The sequence below is a fragment of the Cololabis saira genome, chromosome 8, assembly GCF_033807715.1.
Source record: "Cololabis saira isolate AMF1-May2022 chromosome 8, fColSai1.1, whole genome shotgun sequence".
Classification (NCBI taxonomy): Eukaryota; Metazoa; Chordata; class Actinopteri; order Beloniformes; family Belonidae; genus Cololabis; species Cololabis saira.
The window spans coordinates 47,830,613-47,845,372 of record NC_084594.1 but is presented as its reverse complement, the minus strand read 5'-3'; the positions used below and the strand labels follow the sequence as shown (position 1 = coordinate 47,845,372).

General features: G+C 43.8%; 1 protein-coding gene across 4 annotated transcripts in view; it reads right to left on the bottom strand.

Annotated features, from left to right (window-relative positions):
• Nucleotides 1-14,760, bottom strand: part of LOC133449058 (transcription factor SOX-13-like) — a 64,650-nt gene that overhangs the window by 44,306 nt on the left and 5,584 nt on the right. Inside the window, exon 1 of one of the 4 annotated variants that reach the window (XM_061728173.1) lies at nucleotides 2,035-2,090. The exons of 2 other annotated variants lie outside the window; for them this stretch is intronic. The gene's annotated coding sequence lies outside the window, so the exon portion shown is untranslated. Of the gene's footprint in view, nucleotides 1-2,034; nucleotides 2,091-14,760 lie in introns of those variants that run through there. One more of the 4 variants, XM_061728174.1, reaches the window with a different exon arrangement.

Here is a 14,760-nt window from a genome sequence, read left to right as displayed (position 1 = left end):
GGCTCATATTGGGGTTTTTAAAAACCCCAATATGAGCAAATTCGGGTTATTCAAAGGGGTTATTGGTGTTTACATGGCCATGCAAATTTGGGTTATTGCCAATATTGGGGTTTTAAAGGGTTATTGATGCATGGAAACACAGTCAGTGCATGCTGCAGCCGTTCAGCTACCACACAAGTGACCAAGAGCTTCTGTTGGGCGACTTTCACATCAATACACTTTCATTTGAACATGTAAAACTTCAGCTATGGCAACGCCTATCCACTAGTCCGGTGGATTGAAGCCTCAAGAATGGAAAACAACATTTGATCCACTCCAGACTACACAAGCGCTAGAGTCTGATGTGGGTCGGAAAACAAAAAGCCCTTGAAAACAATGTCCTTGATGCAGCGACTTGCTTCAGGATTATTTTCCATGGGTGGTTGTGGGCAGCACGGCGTTGTTGCAGTGTTGCATCGCAGCAGAGGGCATCATGCGTGTGAAGGTGCCATGTTCTCCGTGTGCCTGCATGGTTTTGTTGGCAGCTCGTTCAACTGTTCAACAGTCCAAAAACACATGCAGGTTCCATTTATAGTCAACTCTAAATTGCATGTATGAGCAAGGGTAAGCGTGCACGGTTGATTGACAGGTTGTACCTGCCCACCAATGATCTGAAACTGGATGGAGCAGTTTGAGAAAGCAACCTCTAAAGGTGAGCTTGTTTACACTTCCAAGTAGATTTTTAGGCTTTTTGCTGCATTGAGGCAAAGAGTTTCTAAATCAACGTATTTGTTTTTCTGGCAATTGTGGTTCTTTCCTAAGCTGAAACCAGATGTAGATCAACTGGCCTTTTCAAAGTAGTCCTTGACTCCCTAACCAACCGGATCAAGGCAGGTGCTGTAGCGTGAACCTGGTACGCTTGTTTGAGCGAGCCGAGGATGACGGTGACCACAGCCGCTGAACGGCTGACAGGCCATCAAAGGAACACCCCACACAGATACAAATTCACTCTCTGTTTTGAGTTCTGGCAACACTGAAACATTACATTTCCCACAACACAAGAATCACTTCACATAAAACCTTCAGTTATACAACTAGTTGTAACATGCAAAGCTTAACATTTACCCCCAAGGGAATTGGCAGCGCAGCGCCTTTCTGTTGTGCTCCCGTTCTTTTCTTTTCATCCTTTGTTTTCTTATTCTCTCTCTCACAAAATTGTTTTTCTTTTGCCTTCCACCGACATCTTCCCATTCCTGAGGAGAGCAGCCACTGGGTTTTTGTATCATCCTTGTTGCTTTCCAACTAGTGCCTGAGGCAGATTAGCAGAGGCACAATAGAGAGAAAGAGAGCGCCAGCAGCTTCTCTCAACAGTTGGGAGCAGTAGGATAAAGTGTTACTCATCTAAAAAGGCTTATTTGGTGATACACAAATAAAGATGTTTGCATTGTCGAACCTGAGACTGACAGCTGTTATGGCAGAAGGCGTGCTGCAGGAATGTATCAAAGACAAAAAGCACAAAACAGTTGAGAGGCAATTTTCTTCAATTGTCAACCACATTTCGTGACGGAGTTCTCACAGTAAGTTTCCAAGCTGCTGCACAATCATGTTAAGACAAGTTTGAACCAATGTATAAACAAATGTTTGGGGAAATGTTCCGCAGTTAGCAGTATTTGCTTAGGGATGATAAAACTATCCAGCGCCAGCGAGAGCCAGTCAGCCCACAGAGCAGCCTGGCTCGGGCTTATCGCGACCTGCACTCCAAGCAAGCTGAAACCTCACCCAACAAACCACAGCTCACTGGGGAAAACCTTTAAAACCATTTAAAACGTTTCTTTTAACAAGCATCGCTTCCTTTGATTGAAAAAATATATAGATATGTTTATATATTAGGGGGGGTGCTCCACTTTGTTCCAGTTCACTGAACAAAGCAATGTTTCGGAAGAATAAAAGCAAGTTTTTTTTTAATCAAGTTTGAGTGACTACAAAACTCATTTTATCTGGAAAAACTACATTTAAATAGACATACTTTACCCTCTACTTCTTCCCTGGACTGACCTGGTCGGGCGGAGTGGACGTGAGAAAGTCCAAAAGTGCTCCCTGACTGGAGCAGCGCCGCTGACAGAAGTCATAGTCACTGGCTCTAGCTCTTCTCTAACATCCAGCTTTTCTACTCTTGTGTTCCCTGTGACCCGGCCAACCCTCCCCCAGCCCCCCCACCAGCCCCCCCACCAACCCGTCCACCAACCCATCCACCCATGGCCCCGTCACTCCTCTCAAGAGGGGAAGTACAAAGAGTGTCTCTACGTCCCACCATATAGGTGCTCATTTGCATAATGAGCATGCTGTTGCAGGTGACCCTGGCGTGGATGCTCATGATACCAATCATCCAACCAGCAGGTGTGATTGTAGTTTGATAAGAGCATTCATCAGCTTCAGATACTTTCTAACAAAGTCGGCTTTATCCTCTGCGGTGATTTCCTGGACATGTGAGCACCAGCTTGGGACAACACGGTCAAACACGGAGGTATTGTAGAGTCACGGAAATAACATATCATGTAAATAACCAAGAAAGATAGAGTCTCTATTATTAAGAGAAGCCAGGTCATTTTTACGTCCGCAATTTTCTATGGTGTTTGTTCTTATAATAATCAGACGCTGTACCGGTCAGCCCCCGGTATTGTTCCAGCACAGACACTAATAGTGTTAGGAAAAGAAGAATCAGGAAGAAACTGCTCTCTACCAGAGCATCACTTTAGGATCTGTGATAGATCTGAGACAAGTATTGTGTGTTTTGTAGTCTAAGTCTGTAGAGCTTCAATTTTTTCAATTCAATTTTATTTGTATAGCGTCTAATACAACAGATGTTGTCTCTAGACGCTTTCCAGAGATCCACAAATGGTGTTCAAAAAAGGAAGAAAAACTTTAAAATCCTGTTTGGGTTGAAGATATTTCAACAGTGAAAAAGTCGTCCGCATTTCATTCCCTTGATCCTAATTGTGTCTGAAGATGCAACAAAAAGTCAAGTGGCTTCTACCCGTTTACAAATAGAATATGATTGTATTTTAGAGATGTGCTCTCTAACAAAAATGTTCAACACTGGCCGGAACATGAACTCACTCATGTCTACTCTCTGCACACATGTTTAACATTATTCTTTTATTGTCATTAGTTGGTTCTTTTAAACACTGAAAAACTCCGATCTGAAGCTGCTCATGACCATGACGGCTGATCACGGGCTTAAAACCTTCACGTACCTTTTCTTTTAAAAGACAACAATTTCATCCGTTTCGTTCAAAGATGTGCACATTGAAGCCAACATATTACAAAAGACACTAATAGCTTTTTTATCACGTCAAACGTGTTTTTTACACTTACATTTAATCATTTGTAGTAGTAATATGATACTTTTAAAATGTAAAGGAAATATATTTTTGTAATGGGTTATTTCTGTTAAATTAGACAATAAAAAATGACCAAATACAAAATTAATTATTGTTCCAATGAAAGGCAATGAAAAATAATAATGACACTAATTAAGGAGAGGCTTCAAGATACATTAACAATTGTTTGATTTTACAGAGGAAACATTTAAGATATCGGTAATTGACATTGTGTTTACTCCCTAGTTATACTAGTACCTACAACTACAAGAGGGTAAATGTTGTTAATCAATAAAAAAATGAGGTCTTATATATTTGATTATCAGCATGATGCACCGGTTTGAAATGTGAGTGCTTGCATAAACGCTCAGATGGGTTTGAATGATGCATTTGCAAACAATCATTAAAAACCACATGCCTTAAACCTTTGTTGTTGTTGTTTTTCCTTTGGTTTTACTTGGAAGTGCTGGAAGGTCGGTGTGATTCCGAGGCCTACGCACCGATCCCAGCAGCAGTCGCAGCAGCGTGCAGCTCAGGACTTCCTTGCAGTGCCGAGTGTCATTAGAGAATAATCTCTGAGCATTCGGAGACAAAAAAGCCCCCTCTCTTCTTTGTTCCTTCCCCTCTCTTTCTGTCTGTTTTCTCTTGACCTTTTGATCTCAAGGGTACTGAACACCAAAGAACAGACCAAAGAACAGACCAAAGAACAGGCTCAACAATACACGCAATAGTTGTTACCAAATTTCTTTTTATGTCTCCCTTTTTTTAAAACTGGGCCTAATATTGTGTGTGTGTGTGTGTGTGTGTGTGTGTGTGTGTGTGTGTGTGTGTGTGTGTGTGTGTGTGTGTGTGTGTGTGTGTGTGTGTGTGTGTGTGTGTGTGTGTGTGTGGCTATGTGTGTGTATGTATGCATGTATGAATATATGTATATGTGTGTGTGTGTACGTGAGTGTGTGTGAGTATATATATATATCTATGTTGCTATGTGGCTATGCGTGTGTGTGTGTGTGTGTGCGTGTGCGTGTGCGTGTGCGTGCGTGTGCGTGTGTGCGTGCGTGCGTGCGTGCGTGCGTGCGTGTGCGTGTGTGCGTGTGCGTGTGCGCGTGTGCGTGTGTGTGTGTGTGTGTGTGTGTGTGTGGGAGTGAACCCTGATAAGGTGCTGTTGCTGTTTGATCAGCGGCCAGTCCGCCACACAGAGAGCAGAGCTGGGAACTCTAGCACTGACTGACAGACAGAGACATCACAAAGACTGCATTTTACTCCACTTTTCCTCTCGGGGTTCAGGGACCGCCCACTACGCGCACTACCGCACACAGACTCCCTCGTCCAGTTCAAACCCTATGACGCAGCAAACATGAAAACGAGGAAGCAGTGAAGATATTACACTCACAAATGCAGTACTCTCTTGTGATAGTTCATCTTCTCATTTATCCGTGCTCTCACCAGAATGCCTGCCCAACATCTGGGCCAAGTGGTTAGCCAGATTAACCTGCTACAGCAGGGTCGACCCGCAGGACTGATATAATGCGGTAGCATGTGCAGCCCGGGGGGGGGGGGGCACTGGCACATTTACCAGGCCAAATAGTAACTCCACATAATCTGTTATTATGAAATAGTTCAAGCGTGAAGCAGCTACCCTCACCTATGGTCTGCACTCTGGGTAGTGACCGAAAGGACGAGATCGCGGATACAAGCGGCCGAGATGAGTTTCCTCCGCAGGGTGGCTGGACGCTCCCTTGGGGATGAGTTTCCTTGGGCATCTGTACTGTATCCTCCTGGACGCCTCCTTAGGGAGGTGTTCCAGGCATGTCCCTCCTCCCTAGGGAGGTGTTCCAGGCATGTCCCACCTCCCTAGGGAGATGTTCCAGGCATGTCCCTCCTCCCTAGGGAGGTGTTCCAGGCATGTCCCTCCTCCCTAGGGAGGTGTTCCAGGCATGTCCCTCCTCCCTAGGGAGGTGTTCCAGGCATGTCCCTCCTCCCTAGAGAGGTGTTCCAGGCATGTCCCTCCTCCCTAGGGAGGTGTTCCAGGCATGTCCCTCCTCCCTAGGGAGGTGTTCCAGGCATGTCCCTCCTCCCTAGGGAGGTGTTCCAGGCATGTCCCTCCTCCCTAGGGAGGTGTTCCAGGCATGTCCCACCTCCCTAGGGAGGTGTTCCAGGCATGTCCCTCCGAGAGGAGACCCTGGGGAAGACCCAGGACACGCTGGAGAGACTATGTCTCTCGGCTGGCCTGGGAACGCCTCGGACTCCCCTCGGAAGAGCTGGAGGAAGAGATGGAGGAAGAGCTGGAGGAAGAGCTGGAGGAAGAGCCGGAGGAAGAGCCGGAGGAAGAGCCGGAGGAAGAGCCGGAGGAAGAGATGGAGGAAGAGCCGGAGGAAGAGCCGGAGGAAGAGCCGGAGGAAGAGCCGGAGGAAGAGCCGGAGGAAGAGCCGGAGGAAGAGATGGAGGAAGGAAGAGCTGGAGGAAGAGATGGAGGAAGAGATGGAGGAAGGAAGAGCCGGAGGAAGAGCCGGAGGAAGATCTGGAGGAAGAGATGGAGGAAGAGCCGTAGGAAGAGATGGAGGAAGAGCCGGAGGAAGAGCCGGAGGAAGAGATGGAGGAAGAGCCGGAGGAAGAGCCGGAGGAAGAGATGGAGGAAGGAAGAGCTGGAGGAAGGAAGAGCCGGAGGAAGAGCCGGAGGAAGAGATGGAGGAAGAGCCGGAGGAAGAGCCGGAGGAAGAGCTGGAGGAAGAGCTGGAGGAAGTGTCTGGGGTGAAGGAAGTCTGGGCATCTCTGTTGAGGCTGCTGCCCCCGCGACCCGGGAACGGATAAGCGGTGGAGAGAGGATGGATGGATGGATGGATGGATGGATGGATGGATGGATGGATGGATGGATGGATGGATGGATGGATGGATGGATGGATGGATGGATGGATGGATGGATGGATGGATGGATGGATGGATAAAGCGTGAAGCTTGAAAGGTTTTAGCGAGCACAGTCAATCAAGTCTTCCAGAGTGCTGTTCATCCTTCGAGTCTTACCTACTTAACTAAACATTTGGAATCATTTGCAACGTGGACACAATTTGAAAAGGAGCTCTGTGAGATGACACATGACGTGCTAAGAAAATAAAGGCTTTTCTCAAGCAACAAGCTACGAGGGAGAGAGAAGGGTGTTGCAGGTCAACAGGTAAACGCCTGCAGGTGAGTGCAGCCTGACGTTCACTACAGCAGCTTTCAAGCTTATGCTGAGTGCTTATGTTCAAGGGTTTGCCTCATTTTCAACAAGTCAAAAGGGACCAAACAGTATCAAAGCTCATCCATCCATCCATTATCTATACCCGCTTTATATTGAAGCTCATAAAAAACAAATTAATTAAAAGAGGCAATGAAACGAATTAAAAAAAAAGGAAAAGCATAAATCACTGCCAATCCTGTTAACTGACACAGCAACTTGATGAACTGCTAACCTCCTGGCCACCAGTCTGGGATTCCATGATGTCTACACTAACCTGAGTGGTGGGAAGATCCTGCATCCTGTCAGGTTGACACAAGCAGCGTTGGTGCCAAGCCAAAGTCACCAAGCTTTGACTCAAGTCACGCGAGAACAACTCCAGTCACGTCGACGACCCCGCCCAGTCCAGTTTAACCCAGCGGACGCACTCGTCAACTTTTTAAACAGTTGCAGTCTTTCAAACCATTTGAGCATCTCCAAGCACACATGCCTCAACCAACAACCAGTCACAGTAGAGGGCAAACCCCTACAGGAGGTCCACTCCTTCACCTCCCTCGGCAGCATCATAGATAGACAGGGTGGCACAGACAGAGACGTCACTGCGAGAGCAGGCAAAGCCGGAGCAGCGTTCATCATTCTAAAAAACATCTGGTCCTCCAAAGAAATAACCACAACAACTAATGTATCTAAAGTATCTTCAATTCCAACGTGAAAAGCATCCTTCTCTACGGTTCAGAGACGTGGAGAATGACAAAAAGGACGTTGCAGAAGATACAAACCTTCATCAACCGCTGTCTGAGATGCATCTTCAGAATCAGGTGGCCAGACAAAATCAGAAAGGAGGAACTGTGGCAGAGGAAGACAGTAGAGAAACAAATACTGATGAAAGTGTGGATGGATGGGACACACCCAGACCCTGAGGAAACCGGCAGCTACCACTACACGCCAGGCCCTGACTGGGAACCCCCAGGGGAAGAGAAGGAGAGGATGGCCCAAACACAGCTGGAGACGGGACACTGAGGCAGAACTCAAGAGCCATGGAATCAGCTGGGGGGGGCAGAAAGGACAGCCCAAAACGCTGGTAAATGGAGAAGAGTGGTCGGTGGCCTATGCTCCACTGGGAGCGACGGGCCTAAGTAAAAGTAAGTAAGCGCACATGCTCATTACATTTCAAACACATCACACTCATGGAAACATCTCTTTCCAACATGGGCAGCGGGGCGGCAGGACACCAGTCAGTCAAAGAAGACAACAGAACTGTTTCAGTCCCAGTTCATCCGTCAGAAAGACCCCCTCATTGCTATAAGGACAGTTCATGTGTATCTGGAAAGATCCCAGAGACAACTTCTGTTGGAATAGACGCTATATAAATAAAATTGAATTGAAAAATGGAATTGAACAGCGTGTGCCAGCGGTCTGCTGCCACACACTGAACAAAAACACACACACTTACTTTTCTGTGGGTGAATTCTTGCCAGATGACGGTTGAAGTTGTCCTCATCATTTCCTCGATGGTTCTTTTACGGATTAACATTTTAACACAATAAAGAAATCAATAACAGCAAAGCGGCCACACCTGGGTCATTTGCTCCTGATACTTTACAACCATTGTTTGCTCCAAAACATGATGCATGTATGACAGGAAGGGATGGTGGGAATGACGAGCCTCTGGACCAAGTCAGTACTCACATTAACGGAGGTTTTATCTTATGTCATATTGCATAAAACTAATTATAATCTGGAGGATTTATGACCCCATGAGTTCTACAATTCTGTAAACTACATCAACCTATTATTAATATATAATAATTAATATCAACATTAGTAAATACTAACTAATATCAATATTTGTTGTTATACATATATAACATGTTTTTATGCCGTTTTCAGTGAATGGTTTAAAAAGTTTGAACATTACTGCTTCTGTCTTCCTTTTCAGTCTCGAGCTTTTGTGGAGATGATTTTGAATTTTTCAAGTTAACCTGTATCTGTTACATACGGTGGCCGAGACCCGCCATTGCTGAAAATAAAACTAATGCTGCAAACAGAAACAAACGCCGCTGCAAATTAAAGAAACGCTGCAAATAAAAACAAATGCTGCTGTAAATTAAAGAAACGCTGCAAATATAAAGAAAACCCGCTGCAAATAAAAAAGCCACAACGGAAGTGAATTACCGGGGACTATTTTTGCTGATGCACCGGTGTTTTTTACGTGAGGAGAAGAAGAGGACGTAAGTGAAAAGAAATAAGAAGAGCGAGGAATAAGAAAAACAACGAACGAGAAAATTAGTGAAAAGGTTAGTGTTCAACGTCGCTACGTGTCATTTTTTTTGTCTTCTTCTTCTCACGTAAAAAACACTGGTGCATCAGCAAAAATAGTCCCCGGTAATTCACTTCCGTTGTGGCTTTTTTATTTGCGTCGTTTTTTTATTTTATTTGCAGCTGGGTTTTCTTTATATTTTCAGCGTTTCTTTTTGTTTGCTGCATTACTTTTATTTTCAGAAATGGCGGGTCTCGGCCACCGTAGTTACAGGTTAGAGTTATTACATTTCATGTTTTCTTGTTTATAACGCCTCATATTATAGAAAATCAGCTTTTATAGTTGTTGCTTTTTTGTTGTCGTCGTGTTTCTTCTTCCACTGAACTCAATCCTCCTCGTATGGAACATTCTCAGAAAAAAAGGTGAATTTTAAGCATGCAGTGTCTTTAAGAGTTCATTCAGCATCAGAACCACGGCTCACTTCCACCTAACTTCCACCTAACTAGACGGGACTGCGGCATGTGGATTACATAAAGATGTCAGCCAAATATGTCTTCATTTTCCACCCCCCCTCTAAATAATCTCTCTAAATAAGATGTATGAAAGGACCCACGACACAAGCGGGCCCTCCATAAAGACCCCGGGGTGGGAGAAAGGGAGGAGAAGAGGACTCTGCCTTTAGTCCACAGCCCCTTTATTCCTCTGCTTTTCAGAGGCACAGGTTAAAAAGCAGCCATTTCTTCTTTTCTTTTCATACCTCCCCTCTTTCATCCCTCTCTCTTTCTCCCCTTTACGTTTCTGTGAAACAGGTCGTCTATTGTTGGCGCTTGGCGAAAGGCTACTGTGGCATTTATCAGAGAGGAGGAGGACTGGGAGAGAAGACAAAACACACTCCCAATAAAGAGATAGAACAAGAGAAAGGGAAGAAAAGATGTGTATGAAGGCCACTTTTTTCTCCTCTTTCTTCACAACCCCCCCCCCATCCCTTCCATCCTCTCTCCCCGTCCACCCCCTGCTCCTTCAGGCTGGAGCACAAAGGAGGCCCGGCTCTCACAATGTGCTCCCTCCTTCAGTCCAGCACACTTTATATCCTCATTCCATTTATTGCTGCTTCTTGAGAGCACCCACATGTGCATTATGAGCATCCGTGTGTGTGTGTGTGTGTGTGTGTGTGTGTGTGTGTGTGTGTGTGTGTGTGTGTGTGTGTGTGTGTGTGTGTGTGTGCTGGTACTGGCAGGGGTCGGGGACTATATTTGTTGAGGGTCTTACAGACCAAGGGGCCAAGGCTCTAAGGCGTTACCATGGAAACCCCTTTGAGCATTAGCAGAACAACAGGTGATTCTGCCGTGGGCCTGTTCTTCTCAACATTGAGACACGGCAGGAGGTCTTTATGTGTGTCCCGGTCTGTGTGTGTTTAATAAGTCCAGCTGCTTATGTTAAAAGCAACTTAGTGCCATACGTCTTAACCAGCTCCAGCATGCTGCAGGTCAGGCCTGGGTGTGCAGCACAGAGACGTAAGACACAGGACACGGTAGACGGACCCGGTAGAAGCTGCAGGAGAGACGACGGTCCGCTCCACTGACTCTCAGGGTTTATACAGAGATCCATTCAATAGCAGAACCAATTCACAAAGTGGGAAACAGAGTGACGTTTAAGGCTGAAAACAATACATACCAGGGCTAATGTCAAGAATCCATTCCAATTCTTAAGATTCAGAATCCATTATCAAGATTTTATTCGATCCGATCCGACTCTGATATTGATTTGAGTTAGTGTTATTAAAACTGTTTTTTGAGCTGTTGCATGAATGATATGACTGTAGTTCTGCAACATATTAATACTAGTATTATATTGAGATTCAACAGCAAGTATTGCAGCTAATGATGCTGTAAGGACCAATCACCTCCCAGAATGCTGATAGAACTGAAACAGAAACATCGTGGGGCAGAATTACCAAACAGATCCAGGGAGGAAACAGAGACGATGAAATCAGTTAGATTTTTTCCCACATTCCCTTAAAATGTTTTAAATTTTTGTACTATTTCGGTTTTTATTTTTGAGGATTGGGTTTTTAGCATTTTATGCAAATGTAACCCCAAGACAGTATATAACGTAATGAAATATAAACAATTTATGCAATTAGAACTGAAACCTTTAATGTTTTCATACCTTTAAATGTATTTAAAGGGAAAAACATGGCACCAGTTATTCTTGTGTCGAACAAAACATTCCTTTTTTGGGGATAAACAGAAAAAATACAAAAAAGTTGTAATGTAATGATGAAAAAAAAAAAAAGAAAAATCGATTTTTAGACATGTGAATCGATTTTTAGGAATTAATATGAGAATTGATTTAGAATCGGAAAATCGATTTTTTCAGCACAGGCTTAATACATACATTATTTTACCAGGATATGGTTCATTATTTAATGTCAAAGTGCATCATGGGTGAGTTGCTCGGTGGAACAGTGCAGCACTGAAACTACAGTTCTCCTGCAGCGGTCGCAGGTTCCAATCCCGGCCTGCACCTTTGCTGCATGTCATCCCCATTCTCTCTCTCTACCCCCTTCCTGTCTGACACTTGAATAAAGGGCCACTAAAGCCCAGAAAAATCTTTAAAAAACATAAAAAACATACGGTGGTTCAAGTAAATGCTCACAAGAGAACCAAACATGTTTTCACGTGTAAAGAGGCACTGGCTAAAGCCCCAGTAGCCCCAGTAGCCTCTTTAGAAATCACTCAGCCTTTATTCATCATTGATTGGGACCGTATTCTTATGACTGGAATTATTTCCTCTCATTTTTGTAAACCCGTCTTTCAACTTGAAATGAACTAGTTTGATAACGAACGGGACAGAGATAACGCCGGAGTTTTGAAGGACAGACCGCTGTGCATCACACAAACACGGAAACAAACTGGTAAAAGAATGTTGTTCTTTTGAAATAATTCAATAAGGTTTTTTTGCAACAGAACAGCATTGTCTGAGCTAAGGGGAAAGCTAAGGGGAAAGTCATGTAAATGACCCAGGAAACGAGTGTGTTTTCATTTGTGCGTCCCGAGGTCGTGCATCAATGAAGTATTTGTGAATTCTCTGGATCTGGACAGAAATAAACAAATTGGCTGCAAAAGCGGACAGGAACAAGCAGATGAACACCTTTATCTCCAGCCGTGCTGAACAAATAACATCTGTCAGTGCACACAACCCTGATCGCAATGCAAATCTGCTGGTTTACCTCGCAAAAGTAGTAAAATAAAGGGTCAAAACACATCATAAAACTGCTCAAACTGTAAGCAGCGCTGTATAATATCTTTCCACAGGGTGGTCCACTGTTATCGTGGCTGAAGCCACACCAAGTGCAGCCATTCTTCTGATTTGGCAGCAAAAACAAAGAATAAAAACAAAAAAGTCACGAAACAGCTCAGTTATTTTCTGTTAGGCATACAATACAAGGCCGTTATGTTACGAGCATTAAGGGAACAATGACACAAAAGAAAGCCGCAGTCATGCTGCTTGAAAGTCAACGCATACTTCCCAACAAAAGTTTCCTCGCTGCATTGACAGAACACACCTTGGTCCTGTAGGAGCTTGCATGGCGTGCCTGCAGTGAACATGTGCACAGAACAAACTTCATACAGGCTTTTTTTTCCTTTTTTCCAGGGATTAGAAAGTGTTCCTAAGTAGCATGAGAAACGCGGCGCGGTATTCAAGAATGCTTCCGTTCTTTCTTCTCTGGAGCTGATTTACAGTTGTTGATAAAGCGCTGGCGTTGACCGAGAGCGCGGCTGCACTTCTGCATTACTGCAGAATATAATGAGCCTGTGACAGCGCTCACGGTCCGGAGAGCACACGCAGCACAGCTGGAGGAATGGAAATGAATGGCGTGTTGGAGGACAAAATGAGCACATTTGCTTATTTAATATTGGCATTTAAGCTTAAGAATTCTTCTAATACAAACTGAAACAAGGGAGTCATATTTTACAGCTTTTATAAACACCCAGCTTACAAAATTATCCAACAGCGCATCTGCTTTCAAAAGAAAAAGCTTTTTTCTGCGTTGTGACCCAGGAGCTTTATTTAAAGTTTAGTTAGAGAAGAGTTGAGTGAGCCTGAGCCAGGTCTTACCTGGAAGGTGTGCAGATGCGTTCAGGGTTCAGTGTGCATGTGTTTGCACGTGTGCACGACTGCAGCCGTCTCAGCCTGTCTCCAGAGTGGACTATCGCTAGAAGAACCTGCACTTTATCAGCCACCCACAACCAACCACAACGTGTGTGTGTGTGTGTGTGTGTGTGTGTGTGTGTGTGTGTGTGTGTGTGTGTGTGTGTGTGTGTGTGTGTGTGTGTGTGTGTGTGTGTGTGTGTGTGTGTGTGTGTGTTTCCTGCAGGTGGAGAGCGTCCTGTGATAACAGATGTTAAGACGAGGCAACAAACCCGTCCAGTTTGGCGTTTCTTGCAGTAACGCGTGGATTCAGACGGATCCGGACACATTAAACTTGTGACTGCCGCTTCGTCAAAACTAGTTTGCATTGAATAACTTAAAGAAAACAATAAACACACTTCCCTAACTTGACATTTGCAAGATAACCAAGAACATCTCATGCAAGCAGCTCTTTCAAACAAATACTTTCATGACATTTCTGACCGAACCTGACAGCAACATCGCCCTCTTATCAGCCAGATAGTGAAGAATTAACCTAAATTATTAAGAAGAAAACGGATGTGGTCGCCCCATCGTCGTAGCTGTTAATGAAACACCAAAACAACTAAATCCCCAAGTCTGAAGAAAACACAACTATGAGGTTCCATCATTTTCACATGGCTGTGTTGAAAACATCCATTTTTCGATTCTCACTCTTATATTAATTCCTAAAAATCGATTCATATGTCTAAAGATTGATTGATTTATTTTTTATTTTTTCATCATTACATTACAACTTTTGGTATTTTTTTGTTTATGCCCAAAAATGGAATGTTTTGTTGGACACTAGAATAATTGGTACCATGTTTTTGCCTTTAAATATGTTTAAAGGTATGAAAATATTAAGGTTTTCAGTTATAATTGCATAAATTGTCTATATTTCATTACTTTATATACTGTCTTGGGGTTACATTTGCATAAAATGCTAAAAACCAAATTCTCAAAAATTAAAAACCGAAATAGACCTTGACATTTGCAAGAAAACCAAGAACATCTCATGCAAGCAGCTCGTTCAAACAGATACTTTCTTGACATTTTTGGCTGAAACTACTTTATGGTTGTGATGAAGTGAAAGACTCCTCACAGGTTAGGATGCTCCAACATGAACACATGAGCCTCTAAAACAGGACACAGCAATATCACCCTGTTATCAGCCACATAGTGAAGAATTAACCTAAATGATCTCAAGTCATCCACTTTACACTACATAACAGACGAGAAGCCGCGCTGCCACCAGTCAAGCCCTAGAGGGAAAATGAGGAAAAGGTTTTGAATCATAGGAAGAATCCTTACTTCCAACTGAAAAGTCATCACTTAAGAGTCAGGTTAAAATGACCGATTATTCATGATTTCTTTTTCTAGCCAGTCAGATGAGTGAGACAGCTTATGCAGGACGCTGCAAAAACTCTGCAGCAGAATCATGACGGACCAGCGAAATCAACCCCAACAACTTCATGCACAAGTTGGACCCAAATAAAAAGGTCAATATTAGTCTATATAAATCACTTTATATGACTGACTACCTGACTGACCGTGAGCACTGACAAGACTGGACACATTTAGTAACAGCAACAAACACGAAGCAGTCTGACTAAATGACTGCGTTTCTTCAGCAAAGATACCTGACACTGAAACAACTATTTGATTCTTGTGTATTCTGTTGAGATTTATTTCTGTATCTTGGCATCAAATTCAATAAAAATGATATGGATTATGTGGATATATTAAACTTCCAT